The sequence below is a fragment of the Silurus meridionalis genome, chromosome 29 (assembly GCF_014805685.1).
Source record: "Silurus meridionalis isolate SWU-2019-XX chromosome 29, ASM1480568v1, whole genome shotgun sequence".
In the NCBI taxonomy this organism is placed as follows: domain Eukaryota; kingdom Metazoa; phylum Chordata; class Actinopteri; order Siluriformes; family Siluridae; genus Silurus; species Silurus meridionalis.
This window is the reverse complement of record NC_060912.1, coordinates 8,916,053-8,929,423: the sequence shown is the minus strand read 5'-3', so window position 1 is coordinate 8,929,423 and position 13,371 is coordinate 8,916,053. Positions and strand designations below refer to the sequence as shown.

Genomic DNA, 13,371 nt, shown 5'->3' with positions numbered 1-13,371 from the left:
TCAGTTTTGGGGGAAAGAACCTCCTTTTAAAGATCTTCCATGGAGCACACAGGAAGCTTTTGTTTTGGTTAGAGGTGAAGTATCGGTTTCAGTGCTCGTCAAGGCATTTGTAGAGATCGTAGATCCGATCTCCACGCTGTAACATCTGGATAATTGTACCATCGATGGTTCCTCGCGAGTTGTCAGACCGGATTCGGAGCAACCCTGCTTTCGAATTGTGACCTGTCGGATTTGATTTCACGTTCGAAAGTGTATCATGATTTGGTGGAATTCTGTTTCTTAGGACTTTGTCTCGTTCTCACCCACCAGCAACAGGTTCTTTAGGGAGGAACGTCTCACACACACACACACACACCCTGTTTACCCTCTGCCAGGCTGGAGAAGTCCAGAGAGAATTTGAGGTGTGAGTGCATTGAGTTTGCAAACGCCTTTTGGAGCTGCTTGTTTGCACGTTAGGATCCGGTCCCTGTAGATTGTAGAACTCTCGTGCACACACACACACACACACACACATCACAATGTGAACACACCTGATCCAGTAATCAAGGCTTGCAGATGGCTCAGGTGTGTCAGAAACGTGAACTCGAGGCAAATCTGGCTTGAATCCCCGAGGCCTGAATAGAGAACATCTGTTTCAAAGCAACAAGATGGTCAGCCTTTGGCTCGAGGCGGGGGAGGGAGGGATGGGGCGGAAGAGTCGAGGAGTGTGAAACGCCTCAGCATCGTATTTTCACACCACAAAAACTGGCCAAAGTTGCGACATTATCTCACCGCTGTAAATATAAACAAACGATCGTGTTGTAGATTCGTTCCTGATTTTTCTCACACACTGTTTCTAGGCTTCAGAAAGAGAATCTTGAACAACAACAACAAAAGTCCAGGTCCCTTTTTTTTTTTTTTGAGCCTAATTCCCATGTGCACAGAGACTAGAGGACGTGACGTTCTCATGAAGACGCAGCCGGCTTGGGGATGTAAGAGAAGTTGTGAGACGATGATGATGTGCAGCGTTTGAGATGTGCTGAGGCTGCAAAAGGAGGAAGAGGAGGATGATGAGGAGGAGGAGGGTGTCCCATGCGTGCCGGCGCTCGCCACGAAACTCCTCACCCTCCTAATTTAACCTCCCCTTAATTAGCGTACGACAATTATACGCGCTCGGCTTCGGCGTGCCCCGTGGAACAGGGCTGCGAGAGTGTCGTCCCTCCTCCGCTGCTGATGCGGCGTGCGTTATTAAAATTCATGCGCGGGGGGGAAACGCGGCGAGAAGAGACCGATAATAGATGATAATAAAAGCAAACGCAATTAGGCCGCCCGGATTGATGGACACGAGCCGCTAAAAGGAGAAGCGCAGGAAAGTGCTGCGCTGCTGCTCCCTTCAGCTTTCGGCCTGCCGTAATGGCTGACACACACACACACACACACACACACACACACACACACACACACAGTGTCCTGAGAGAAACACATTCAGAGACAGAGAGAGGAGTTTGCTCTTCGTTAATGAGTGTGTTCTTTCTTTAAAATTGGCACATGGTATAGTCCTCTATCTCTCTCTTTCTCTCTAGGTCTGTCTAAATCTTTCACTTTGTCTCTCTCAATCTCTCTCTCTGTTTCTCAGTCTCTTTTTCAAGGTCTGTCTCAATCTTTCACACTCTCTCTCTCTTCACGTCTCTCTCTCTTGCTTGCTTTTTTCCATTGTCTCTCCTTTTCTCTCCATCGGTCCCTCTTTCTCCATGTTTTTGCCTGTCCCAGTTTTTCCTCATTCACTGTCTATGCATGTCTCTCTTTATCTCTCTCATGCTCACCACTTTTCCTCTCTCGTCCCTCGTGTGTGTATCCATCTGACTATTCTCTGTCAGTTCTTTTGCTCCGTCTCGCTCTTTTTTTTTTTTGTCCGTCCGTCTGTCTGTTTCTGTACAATACATTATTTGTTTCTTTCCTTTGGTTTGTTTTTGTTTTTTAGTGACACACTCTCGGTTGGGATGGGGTGTGTGTGTGTGTGTGTGTGTGTGTGTGTGTGTGTGTGTGTGTGTGTGTGTGTGTGTGTGTGTGTGTGTGTAAAATGGGATGAGCACAGCTGCTCAGAGTCGATTTGCAAATGTAAAGGAGCTGTCAACGTGCGTTTCATCACACACACACACACACACACACACGGACACGGACGGGGGTTGAAGAAATTCACAGAGCACAAAAAAGTGGAAACAAAACTGGAGTGTGAGGCCGTGGCCCCTTGGCCATGACCCCTTTATCCCTGCTCCCTCCTCCTCACCCTTCTCAGCTTTACAATAGAGAGAGAGAGAGAGAGAGAGAGAGAGAGAGACCGGGTTGTTTTTGAGTGGAAAGCTGTGTGTGTGTGTGTGTGTGTGTGTGTGTGTGTGTGTGTGTGTGTGTGTGTGAGACCACAGGCACACCTTTGGCTCTATGCACATCTCACCCTCCATTTTAGCACAAAGGTGTGATGTGACCGTTTTTACACAGTGCAGACATGATCAGGACTGGTGTGTGATATGACTCTATAACTGTACAATATCACAATGCCATAACACGAGGTATTTACCTCAGCATGCTATCATACATATCCCCTGCAGCGTTTTCACTCGGACCGTGTTTCTCCTCACAGTACAAGCGTGTGAGGAAAATCCTTTCAGATTTAAATCATCGTCTGATCACATTCACACGTTTTAGTCCTGTCAACATCTAAATAGACAAGCGGACCTCTTTAGCATAAAACGCTGACTGTGGTTCTTGCTAACAGACACTGTGGAGACTATTTAGGGACCGTGTATTTGATCGACGTTGATTTGGGTCAAAGATATTCCTGTTCAAGTCGGATCTGCTGGTGAAGGTTGCGATTTGAGACACAGCCCCGTTGTGCCATTCGGGTTTTCTCCATTTCCCTTTTTTTCTTTTTCAAGACTGTTATTTTTGTGTTTGTCAGCGTATGGTTGCAGAGCACGAGCTTTTTGTGTGTACGTGGTTTTTAGGCAGTGTGACACACACACACACACACACACACACACACACACACACACACACACTTGTGTAACATGGGCTTTCTGCTCTGTTAGCTTAAAACCTGAAGCGCCACTTTGAGATTCTCCTTCTTCCCCCATATTATCTCTTTCTTCCTCTCTTTCTCTCTCCCCCTCTCTCATATCATGTTTGCCTTCCTGCTGCTAATCACAACAATAGCATACAAACCTCATCGCAAAATACCCGTTATTGAACCCATTTCATGCCCAGTTTTTAAGACGTCTATTATAGTTTTGCGTCTTGTCGAGATCTCAGGCAACAGATCGTCGCTTGTTAACGTAAAGTATCCGCAGACAATCGTTCCTACATCCCGACATTCCTGTAGCTAAATAAACGCACGGTACGGCTGCACTTCCACTTCTGAGTTCACTAAAACACTAATCCTGGAGACTCCTGTATTTATGGTTGACAAGTCCAAAATCCTTATCAACCTTTGTCTTCATCACTGTATTAAAGAACAAAAAATAAAAGCTAAAGTGGGGGCCGTCGGAATCATTTTGTCCTGTGTTGGTGATGCCACCATAAAGGGAAAGGGAAAAAAAAACTAGAGAAGTGCAGAAATCGGGCACATGGAGCAGATTTGAGTTTAATGAGGATGTTGATTACACTGTAATCAGTGTGGAGTGTGTGTGTGTGTGTGTGTGTGTGTGTTTGAGTGTTTCTTGTGAGAGTGCTCGGGACGGGCCATGTGGCTCTTTATTGTTTTGAGAAGCAGAACGGATACAGAAAGAGAGCCATTTTGTGCATGAAGATGCTTAAGAAAACGCCGGAAACTTATTTTTGATGTATCTTTAATCTGAAGTATGGCTCGGGTGTAGGGCAGAGGAGGAGGTCCAATCTGGGCTGTTCAGTCTGGTGGGCCGAGCATGTAAACATAAAAGCACGTGTGTCTCGGCTGAGGATTCAGTCATGGAAATATCAACACGGTCCTGGATTATTTACATTTTGTGTACAGTGCTGTTGATCTGTTTGTCTACTCTTTTGTACATAGTGTGTGTGTGTACATGTGTGTGTGGCTGATTCTCTCATTCGTTCATTCGTTACTGAATTGTTTTGCTTCCCCGTGCCAAAGAAAACGTTGGACGCGTTCCCTGTTCCTCACTCAGCGTTTGTACGCATGTGAACTCTTCCCTTGTGATCAGTTGTTCTCTCTCTCTCTCTCTCTCTCTCTCTCTCTCTCTCTCTGTGTGTGTGTGTGTGTGTGTGTGTGTGTGTGTGTGTGTGTGTGTGTGTGTGTGTGTGTGTGTGTGTGGTTTTTTTTTTTTTTTTTTTAGTTTTTTAGTTTTTCTTTCCTCTGAGGGATGAATAAATCGGAACTCTTTTAATTTCGGAGTCTTTTACAGACACATGCCCATAACTGTTTGTGCGATTATAACACACGTTTTGTCCCTACAGTGAAACACTTCCGTAACACAATATGTCAATACACTATACAATATGGACAAAGCTGCATTTTTGCGTCTCCACCTTTTCAAAAAGTGAGGGAACTAGTGTTTTCTAGCTAATAAAATAAAGTGTGTGTGTGTGTGTGTGTGTGTGTGTGTGTGTGTGTGTGTGTGTGTGTGTGTGTGTAACGTGTGACAACCAGGGACTTTGTTCGTGGACAGGATGTTAAACATTGACTAAATGGATAGTGTAGTTCTAAGAAAAACAAAATGTTAGCATTGTCGAATCGCTGTATAGCAAGTAGGCCACGGTCGAACACGACGCTGAAGGAACATTCGGCCGCAAGGTGTGTGAGTAGCGTAATATATCGGCAGTCACACAGAGTGGGTGTCGAGTATTTCACACAGGAAGTACAGCCTCGTTCGCGTCTCAAGGTACATTATTTCACAATGCGGGTTAATAGAAATTGTGTCTACACCAGAATTGTGATGGGAACACCAATTTACACACACACACACACACACTACCAGGCAGTCCTAAAGCAGCTGTGAAGCAACCTGGATATTTCATATTAGTAAAAAAAAAAAAAAAAAAGTAAAGTACACCTAATTTAAACCACTTAAAGACCGTGTTACCATAGTGACCAACGTGTGTGTATGGGGGGGTCTATCCACAATGTTGCTATAGAAACCATTATGGAGCCAGGTCTTTACATTCTTCATTCTCTTTCTTTTTCTTTAGCGAGTGTGCTGTGGGGGCCTGGAAACACCGTGTTCACTTTGAGAGGCTATTACGAGAATTTGTACGGCACACTGTGTGTGTGTGTGTGTGTGTGTGTGTGTGTGTGTGTGTGTGTGTGTGTGTGTGTGTGTGTGTGTGTGTGTGTTGGGAGGTATATTTTAAGGGCAATTTTGTGTTACATATTTTGCACATTTTTATGTTTTATTGTAGTGGTTGGTATGGATGTGGTGCTGCAGTTACAGTATAAAATTGTTCATTGGCAGAGAGTTTGATGCCAACACTATATGGACAGAAGTTTGTGGATACCTGAGCAGGATCGGTAGGTGTTTTTTGAACATCCTATTCCACAGTTAGTCCCCATTTGCTGTTCTAAAAACTTCCACTATTCTTTTAAGATGTTTCACAAGAGTTTTTTTTTAGAGATTTGTGTGAGATTTATTCAGCTACCAGGGTCTTAGTAAAGTCAGGTCCTAAGGTGGATGAAGTGAGGAGGCCTGGGGGGGCAGTCAGAATTCTAATTTATCCCACAGGTGTATAATATGGTTGAGGTCAGATGTTCAGGGTGCTGGCTTTGTGCACAGGGGCATTGTCATGCTGGAACTTTCCTAGATCAAGTGAAGGGAAAGTTTAATGCTATTACATTCCTAATCATCCTTTTACAATTGTGTGTCTCCAACTTTGTGGTAACAGTTCGGCAAAGAACCACACACACACACAAGTAAGATGCCCCGATAATTCTGCTCATATAGTGCGTCTGTACAGTTTTCACTCAAGCTATGAGGTACTTTTTTTTTGCCACCTAGAGTCGATCAAAATCTATCGCTAATAAACCTAAACCTTAATTGAAGTGACCACAATCTGTGTCTGCTACAATATATAATCAGCTATTAGCATTCAGCTAGTTTGTGAGCTCATCAAAGTAAGCTAATGTTTGAGAGATTAGCATGTTGTTCCAAAGTTTCTGTATCAAATGAACTGTTGAACTAAAATCAGTCGGACATGAGTTTTCTTTTTACTTGAAATCAAGTGAAGCTGTTGTACTTCTTTAAGATGATTTTGTCAAGCTTTTGAGCACTTTTTGTAGCAGCTCAGCCCCGTAATTCGATCATCAGGTCCAAACTAAGCGTGCTAACAGAGCCCTGTACAGTGATGAAATGATGGCACTGAGGTGACGTTTTAAGAGGAACAAACTAGATATCAATTTTGCAATCGCTTATTGTCGATGATATTTTAGTTATAATCATGAACACGGGCCTCAGGAACTCTTCAGTTTCCCTAATTTGAAGTGCGAAAATTTTAGCACTTCCTGTCTATATCATAGATTACACTTTGTTTTTGAGAACATTTTAAATGCTTAAATATTTCAACATTAATTTAATATTGAGTTCATGTTTTAGTAAATAAAGGTTGTATTCAAAAGCATATTGCTCAAATGCTTCAGTTTGCACTCTTATTGCATTCCTTTTAATGGGAGCAGGATAAATAGAACCCTCTCCCCACACACACACACACACACACACATACACATGATCTCAGTTATTACAGTGTTTATGAAACAGGCTCCTTTATGAATTCAAAGGCAAACGTAGCCTTCCAGGCGTGATCATGATCACTTCAAAATAATGCTGAATGTATGAACATGTTTGTGTGTGTGTGTGTGTGTGTGTGTGTGTGTGTGTGTGTGTGTGTGTGTGTGTGTGTGTTCTCGATACACACTGCTAGTAAACGTGCATACACGGATATAGAATTTAGTCACACTTTTATTGGAATTGCTTTTATTTGCTTAAAAAAAAAAAACTCCTACATGTTTCTGAATGCTTATTTTAGTCATATTTGTGTGTGCGTGTGCGCTGTTTATACACACATGCAGGAGAGAGAGCGCGCTTCCTGGTAATATCTTTCTTTGGAAAGTCTCAATGATGGATACACACACACACACACCGATTGCGTCTCAAACATTTAAGTCTCAAAGCAAATTCGAACCAGTGGTTGTGTTTAAACAACGCTTATCTGATCCTTTTGTGGGGACGTGAAGAAATGTGAAGAGCTCATTAAGTTCCCACCTTCTCAAAGGTGTGTGTGTGTGTGTGTGTGTGTGTGTGTGTGTGTGTGTGTGTGTGTGTGTGTGTGTGTGTGTGAGGTGCAAATCTTTCCTTATCTTTGTGCCATCTTGCACACTCAACTCTAAGTTCTCTCACTGCATATATTTTATGCCACGTGTGTGTGTGTGTGTGTGTGTGTGTGTGTGTGTATGTATGTGTGCATGTGTGTTGAGTGTGTCTACTGCCTTCTCCTTTGTGAAAGTGCAACACTTGTCCAAGTCCTGAGGTGAAAATTATTTCTTAATAGCAAGGAATTTTTGTTGCTCGCTGCCAGACACCACTGTAGTTTAGCATAAGTCTGGAAGGTGTGTGTGCACGCATGGCTTAATCCAGACAGACTGCAGATTTAGATGGAGGTTGACAGGAGGTTGTGTTTGGATATCCGGCGTCGTGTGTGTGTGTGTACGTGATGGAGAATTTATTCGCTCATTTCACCAGGCCTGTCTAACCGAATTTCACTCTACCACCAGTGTTCAGCAGTTTTAGATATTCTGTGCCCAAAATAGTCCACACATCTGAGTCAAATGCCCTCTCAGATGAGATTTTTTTTTTATTTTTCAGGGTGCAAACTAATCTTTTGTAAAATAATCTTAAAAAAAATATATTTATTACTTGTTCCGTGTGGTCACGAAGAGCACTTGTGTGTTTTTACGACTTTTTATTTCGAAGCGACATGGGAGGAACGTATGAGCACAAGACGGAGAAAGAGAGGATATGGCAGCCAGCAAGGAAGGAAAACCGAGGCAGAGAGTGTGCAAGAGTTCTTCGAGTGATCGAGGGGTGTGTGTGCACGTTTGTGGAGCCAGCAGGCATGCTTGGGGGGCCTCTCTGTGGTCAGCTTGGCCTGTGTGCGCCTGTCAACTGTCACTTTTTTGCTGCGGTTGCGTCCTTTACTAACTGCTAATCTTATCGTGCTGTCCATTTGCCTTACATGCAACAGACACGCACACACAGACACAGCTTCCGTTTAACCCCTTCTTATCTTCTGGTGAACATGGCACCCATTTAGAATATTGTTTGCTATATTCACTGTGCACTTTTTGTGTATCTTTATAAAGCCAAAAATACAACCAGCCAGTTCCTCACCTCATATCTGATCTACTATAACAGAGAATGTCTAAACGCTGAGCGCTAAACTGAGCTCATCTTACAGCCTTAACCTCCTTTTGGTCGGTTATCCTGTTCGATTGTTCTCATCTTTGCAGCTAATGCACTGTAATACACTGTCGCGCAATCAGGGCTTCTTCAGCTCTTTTGTAGCTTCGGAGCTGCCTAGTCTGCGTCTCCGTAATGGCTCATCTCGATACATCATAATGCGTATTACACGATATGAAAATCTATTTGGATCTAATAGGAAAAATAAGTGAGTCAAGACAGTTCAGATTCTGAGGCTTAAGAAATTAATCAGTTATTTCGATTTCAGATCGCGTTCTCTCATGCGGCTTAAATATTGATTTGTCATATCAGGCCTGGACATGCAACGTAGCCACTTGTGAGGCATTTCCTGTTTTATTATTATTAGCACATTACTGTAAACAGTGTTGCTTATATGAATCTATAAATATATGCATCATTGATGCTAGGTACATGGTGTTCATTATTCGCTAAATGTTCAAGCACCACGGTTTCATTGCTTTGCTAATCAATAAAATCTAAATGTTTTACCTTAGTATTTTACTTGGTCATCTAACCTTATTTAACCTCATATGCCTTATAAAAAATCTTTCCCCATTAGCTTTAGGTGAAAATATGAAGCCTGAACACAAACTAACTAATTCATGAGGCTAGCAGTTTAGCTAGCTTGGTAGAATGTAGCTAACTAGGTAGGTTATAGCCACCAAGCTAGATAGGATTTAGCTTGCAATGATATAGCTTGTTCACACTATAAAGGTTTCAGTACTGTGAAAACAAGCCAGAAGCTTCTAGAATGTAACTCTTCACTGACTAAAGACTCTCAGAGTCTAATAAGTCCGGTTAAATATGTAGCTAGTTAGCTTTACATGGACAAGCCAAGAAATACTTTTGCACATAATCTAAAGACATAAATACAAAAGAGACGAGCCAAAATACTTAAAAATATCAATATTTCTGTCAGATTTCGAGTTCTATACAAAATACTCCACTCGAAGTCAAATGAACTGCGATGCATTTAAAGCTTAAAGTTTGTGTGGTCCACCACGTGTTCTTTCATTCTGTTGAAATGTATCGAAAGGCGAGGGAACGTTTTTAGACATTAACGTAGACACGCTGTATAATAGCGCATTTTAACACCAGCCTTTATTTTTCTTCCTTTAACACCCCCCCCCTTTTTCTCCCTTTTCTTGCTCTTTTATCCTCCTCCACACACGTCCCTTTTCCTCAGTGTCATTATCGTGATCTAAAAAACTCCAGCAGATCTGTAATATTAGTTATTTCAGCTGTGTGGACTCCTCTTTTTTTTTTTTCCCCATCACTTGGCACTTTTTGAAGGAGACGTTTGAATTTTACCTAATGTGCTGTTTTTATTGGAGCTGCTTCACAGCCATTCACGTCTCGCTTCTGTTGCCTTTCAAGGCCTCGTGTAACGAGTACCATTTGAGGCCTTCGGCTTCAGCTTAGCATTCCTCATGCTTTCAGTGGCACGGGAAGTTATTTTAATTTAGTCAAGTCATTTACCTGAAACCAATTTGAGCCTCGTTTTTTGGAAATCCTTATGCAAATATGGCAATGAAACAAGGTCGTTAATGTCAACCTGAACTTGTTTTACCGAGTCTCCGCTCCCCCTGCATATGACTGATGGCGTAGTGCAGCCTGGAGCCTTTCAGCGCTTTTTTTTTTCTTTTTCCTTTCTGGGCTTTCAAGGCTCTTCTCGCAGTTCGAGTGCGCCTGCTGCATATTTGCGGCCTCGCCACGTTCGACGGCGCGACTCTGCGCTAACGTCACGCAGGTTTGAAGGCTCGCTAATTCCTAGGCCGTGAAGAGGAGTGTAAAGTGTTACTCCATCCATCTTGTTTCTTCTCTCGGTGTCTTAAGGGCTTCAGTAAATGCTCGTGTGTTAACCTGACAAAAGTCTGCGTGGGTGTGTATGGCGTGTGAGCAGATGTGAGGGGTTTAACAGTCAGTTCAGCCATGCATGGCCGTGTAGACACATCCTGTAACACGAGAGCCCCAACACTTCAGTCAGGATAATTGATTATTGCTGAATACCCCATTTAAGACCATGCCGACGCCACCTGTCTGGTCATGTGGAAACTACCGGACTTACCAATATGCACTTTACACAAGAAAACGTAACGCCAACTGGAGAGTACCTATGTCTAGTCTAAGAGTATAACTTACAATTTGTTAGTTAATAATTAAGTTGTAAGCAGCCAACATGACTGACTGGTTGTTTTTGTTTTGTTTTAATTGAACTGGTTTTGTCAATTATCTGAGTGGTGCCTCATGTCGCCAGAGCCAGATGAGATAACGTGCCGGTAGTTGAACCCGAGGTGAAGAATTAACTGCCTATCACGATAACCAGTTTTTGGTTAAAGAAGGTGAATCGGAGCCGGAAACCAAATACGTGAAAGTCCAGGAAAGAAAGAATTCCTTCTTTACTCGGCTACCTTCAGCTAAATCATTTGCATGAGCTTGCGGTTAGAGCTTGTGGCTTGTGTGTTAGAGAAGCCGCAGTCCATGTTTTTTTATAAGCAAACAATCGGAGTCCTCGAGCTACAGCAAGTTGTTTTTTTTTTACGTCAATGCGTTTACTACGGTATTTATGAGAACCTCATGCTCTGCTCGAGTGAAAGCATATCCTGCGTTCGGTAAACTCTCATTTGGTCTTTTAACGTCCAGAAAAGGAGCCCTGGCCCTCTGCTATCATCCAAATGAAAACCATGACTATATTTTTGAATAGTCTGATTTCAATATGCTGCAATTATCTCATCCGTTGCTCAAATAAACCATCTCCAAATGCATCCTTACCGTGCCGACTGTAACTGATTAACCAGATCGCTGTTTCGGAACAGATGTGAAAATCTTAACAGCACTGACATCTCGTTCAGTTTTTCACTTCTCGAACGAAATCTGCACCTCGCAATGGCTCGAACGGACCGATTGTTAACGTTCTTCACGCTCACAGAAGCGGTGGGGTATTATACGCGAGGCGGTGGGGTATTATATGCGAGGCCGTGAAAAGCGGTGAACAAAAAACGATCGGACGTGAACTGCTTTTGATATGTATGTACACCCTGTTTGACCCCCATGCGCAGTTTGTATGATGGCGTGCTACAGACTGTAAGATGGCTGTCTGTTAACACCTCTCCCCTGCAGAAGAGGGGCCTCTCTTTGTTGCCTCAAAAGTGAGGGGAGGAGAGGGAGCCTGAAGCGGTACGAACCGTACAGTTTTGCGTCCGTCACAAAGCCAGCGGCGTGCTCTTGATTTGCCAAATGTCTTTTAAAAAGAAGGTAGTGTATGCAAACTAGGTCAAAAGTATCTTTACAAGCCTATATATAAATGTGTGTCTGTGTATATGTATGTGTGTGTATAAAAAAAAAAAAGAAAAGGGAAAAAAAAGAAGAATGGGGGAGGGTGGGTGTGCTCGTGCTGTCTAGGCCTTACGGTGTGTTTCCTTCCTGCAATAGGTAGTGTGACCTCGAAGCATTGCTGCCCTGACATGCGTGAGGCCCAGGCTTGTGTCTGCGTAACCACAAGCCTGTACTCTTTCATTTTTGGCACCTTCTGAGCACAGGAAGATAGAAAGATGCAGTGTGTGTTCGGCAGCCAAAAAAGCCCATGTCTATCTCTGGTGGAAAGATGAATACGGCAAAGTGCGAGCAAGCGACATGCTGCTCGTCCCGTGTGGTGGTAAGAAGCAGAGTGGGTGGTGCCACTGGGCAGGCTGGGCCATTCTCGTCCAACCTGCCCCTTGTCTAAGGCCCCTGATTGGCTGCCGGAGCAGTGGAAAAAACGAACCACTGTGTTTTTGTTAGGTGAGCAGCTTGTACATGCCTGGTGCTCTCATCTGCTTTTTTCCTGCCTAGTCATAAAAGCTTAAAAGGTTTTCGTTCAAAATCGTGCCATAGAAACCGTATCAGCTTTACAATAAAGGCTGAAGCTTCAACACCACCACCACTTTAGGCTTTAAGTAAAATTTTAATAAATAATCACTATATATTTACTTGCTGTGATCAAGACTTCTGCTTTTGGATTAGGCTTTACGTTTGCAGGACCCAACAAACGTTGATTAAAATGAGTCTAAATCACTCATTAATTCCTGAACAATAAAGACGGGAATCCCAGATTCACCCAAGATCATTTGTCTGTACCATTGAAACGAATTAGCCGACAGCTTTTCTACTCAGAAAGTAAATATGCCGGAATCTTCCAAAACGTATCACCAAAGAAAATGCTAGAATAAGAATGGAAAATTAAACTGAAGGACTCCATATAACCACTGTGCTCCCTGTAAAATACCATTTACATTACATCATACACACCGTGATCCTTCCATGGAAATCGCCACAAATGCTTGCTAGCTAAGTAGCTAAGCTAAGTAGCTAGGTCACTGACCAGATGGCAAATTTGTGGGCTGTATTTTCTTTCCCCTTTATCAAGTTTACATTGCCGACTGGCTCCATTGCAACAGTTCTATTGTGTTTTTAATTTTAATGGTTTTTTTCCCCCCCCCCAACATAACAAATTGATAGAAAATTAACATTTTGAGGGGTTTGGGAGTTAAGGGTTTTTTTTCACAATTTGAATGATGTAAATTCACCAAGTCATCCCTGAGCGAGTCATGCTTGCTCAAAAAACGAACTGCGGTTCTCAGGAATTTTAGCGATTCGAAAATGCGAATCTATTGGTCAATGATGCAGAACCACATCTGCCACAATGGGCGGGTGGGAGTGGGGGTTGCAGCATCGCCATTCGTTCCCAAATTCGCTCCTTGCTCAAATTGCACCACAGATATATGGTTTGCTTCACTAATAAAACCGGTTCTTGTTTTATTAGCATTTTCGTACAGGTTCTAGTTTTTCTTGATATCTTCATCTGCTTGTACACAATCTCAATGCTCTCAGACCTGACGCATGCGGTGCGACGCGTGTTGTGGAGTCGTTCGAGACCGAACCTGAAGTGTCGCTCTGA

General features: G+C 43.0%; 1 protein-coding gene across 2 annotated transcripts in view; it reads left to right on the top strand.

The window, feature by feature from the left end:
• Positions 1-13,371, top strand: part of jarid2b (jumonji, AT rich interactive domain 2b) — a 103,211-nt gene that overhangs the window by 1,730 nt on the left and 88,110 nt on the right. Inside the window, exon 1 of one of the 2 annotated variants that reach the window (XM_046843934.1) lies at positions 4,735-4,850. The exons of the other annotated variant lie outside the window; for it this stretch is intronic. The gene's annotated coding sequence lies outside the window, so the exon portion shown is untranslated. Of the gene's footprint in view, positions 1-4,734; positions 4,851-13,371 lie in introns of those variants that run through there. 2 annotated transcript variants of the gene reach the window in all.